The sequence below is a fragment of the Mustela erminea genome, chromosome 2 (genome assembly GCF_009829155.1).
Source record: "Mustela erminea isolate mMusErm1 chromosome 2, mMusErm1.Pri, whole genome shotgun sequence".
Classification (NCBI taxonomy): domain Eukaryota; kingdom Metazoa; phylum Chordata; class Mammalia; order Carnivora; family Mustelidae; genus Mustela; species Mustela erminea.
The window spans coordinates 142,893,720-142,896,499 of record NC_045615.1 but is presented as its reverse complement, the minus strand read 5'-3'; positions in this window follow the sequence as shown (position 1 = coordinate 142,896,499).

Genomic DNA, 2,780 nt, shown 5'->3' with positions numbered 1-2,780 from the left:
GTAGACACCACCCAATACAGCTTAGCTCAGCTAAATCTGTAGCTAAGGGAGGGCTGTTAAGAGCACAATTTCCAGGAAATTACTTAGCAGGGTTATGTGACTACCGTGGAGTTCAGTGAGTGCATAGAGTATTTCAAACGAGTGAACTACCTGCTTGGGCTTAGGAATTGTTTTGTTTGATGTAGATTGCAAGAAAAAAAAATGATGATTTTTACCAGGGAGGCCTTGCACAGGGTCGTCTTCCCAAGTCAAAGCCACCTCCTTCCCCGACTGCTGGGCAAACTGGCACCTTATTTGTTCTTCTTATTAAACTCATTAGTGAAGGAACCAGCAGGACCGGACACCCGGCTCCAAGGAGAATGGAAGACACGAGTAAGCATACAGTCTGTGAGGAAAAGAACTTGGGGATAAGACTGCAATATCACAGGCAACCACACTGCTTTCTTGCTTTCTTTTTTTAAATTAATTTTTTTTTAAAGATTTTATTTATTTATTTGACAGAGAGAGATCACAAGCAGGCCGAGAGGCAGGCAGAGAGAGAGAGGAGGAAGCAGGCTTCCCGCCGAGCAGAGAGCCCGATGTGGGGCTCGATCCCAGGAGCCTGGGATCATGACCTGAGCCTAAGGCAGAGGCTTTTTTTGTTTGTTTTAAAGATTTTATTTATTTGTCAGAGAGAGAGAGGGAGCGAGAGCGAGCACAGGCAGACAGAATGGCAGGCAGAGACAGAGGGAGAAGCAGGTTTCCTGCAGAACAGGGAGCCCAACGTGGGACTCGATGCCAAGACGCTGGGATCATGACCTGAGCCGAAGGCAGCTGCTTAACCAACTGAGCCGCCCAGGCGTCCCTAAGGCAGAGGCTTTAACCCACTGAGCCACCCAGGCGCCCCACCACACTGCTTTCTGTGGTCAGAGGAAGAGCGCAGTGGGCTTCGGAGTTACCTTTTCTGCCTGACAATATCGTTTGCCACTGACCTCCCACAGGTTAGTATCTGACCTTACCGACTCTGGGCCCTGTCGATAGTACATTACAAGCCAAATAAGATGTAGAGTCAGATGAGCCCCACTTCGGTTTCTTAGACAATACTCCGGGATGACTTTGAAAAGGCGCATAGCAATATTTTGCCTTATTTCCAGGTTTTCAATAATTTTTCTTAAAAGCTTAAACTTGATGACAGAGGTAATAAGAAATATACATGTTGGGCTGTCAAACTTAATACAGTACAGTAGAATAAGTTCCTTTCAAATGATGAAGTGAATATCTACATCACAGAGCTGAACAGAAAGGAAAACGAGATAGAATTAGGCTTCTCTTTTAAAAGATTATCTTCCTGACCTTCCTTGGGCCCCACTACACTAACCATAAAATGGGCATAACATCTATTTCATAAAGCAGTTGATCTCAAATATTTTGTTCTTAGAGTTCGAGACCAAATTTTCTTTTCTTTTTCCTTTTTTTAAAGATTTTACTTATTTTACAGAGAGAGAGAGAGAGAGAGAGCACGAGCACAAGCAGGGGGAGCCACAGGCAGAGGGAGAGGGGGAAAGCAGGCTTCCTGCTTCTGGATCCCAGGACCCTGGGATCATGACCTGAGCTGAAGGCAGACACTTAACTGACTGAACCACCTAGATCAAATTTTAATACTCTTAAAACTTACTGAAGATCTCAGAGTGTTTCCTGTTATGTCTATCAATATTCCATCATATTAGAAATTAGAGTTGAGAAATTTAGAAAATACTCTCATTTAAATAATAATAAACTCATTACTTGTTAACATTAATAACAATTTTTTTTAAAAGATTTTATTTATTTATTTGTCAGAGCGAGCGAGAGTGAGCACAGGCAGACAGAGTGGAAGGCAGAGTCAGAGGGAGAAGCAGGCTCCCTGCGGAGCAAGGAGCCCAATGTGGGACTCGATCCCAGGACGCTGGGATCATGACCTGAGCCGAAGGCAGCTGCTTAACCAACTGAGCCACCCAGGCGTCCCACATTAATAACAATTTTTAAGAAAAAAAAAAACCTATGTTTTTAAAAGCCCCACAAAAATTTGGCTTTGATCCAGAGGACCCAGTTAAAGTTTCCACAGTGCCTTTGGTACTTCAATAATTTCTTTAAAAAAAATTTTTTTTTTTAGTAATCTCTATGCCCAACATGGGGTTTAAACTCATGACCCTGAGATCAGAGTCTCATGCTCCACCAACTGAGCTGGCCAGATTCTGAGGCAGTAATTTCTATTTAGATGAGATTTGATAACATACTGGTCCAAGACAAGCCTAGGAGTGACAATATATATATTTGGCATTTATATGGCTTGATTTACTACACTGACTAAATTTTTATACTCTGACCCATAGATTCCTGTAATCACTTCTGTATAGTGGGCTATATATACATTGACAGTGATTATTAATTTAACAGTTTGTATTTTTTTAAGGGCCTTTTATCATAGTAATATCACTAGATACTAGGATTAATCCCTGCTTCCTGAGGGCACAGATTTTAAGTAGGCTTTGCTCATTGCTAATCTGGTTCCTGAGATAGTGCATTTAATAGCATTTTGAATATTTGTGGAACGGATGAATGAACGGTAATGAACGGCATTTCTAGAATCACATATCCTTCTGGATAGTGACTATGCTTTCATTCAAAAATAATTATCTTAACAATTTTTTTTAACTTCCAAATTGTGACCCTGGAGGTTACCACCTATATTTCAAAGAGGGCTCTGAAAACTTCTCTGTGGTAAGAGTCATACATACCTCTTGAGAATTCTTCTCAAATGA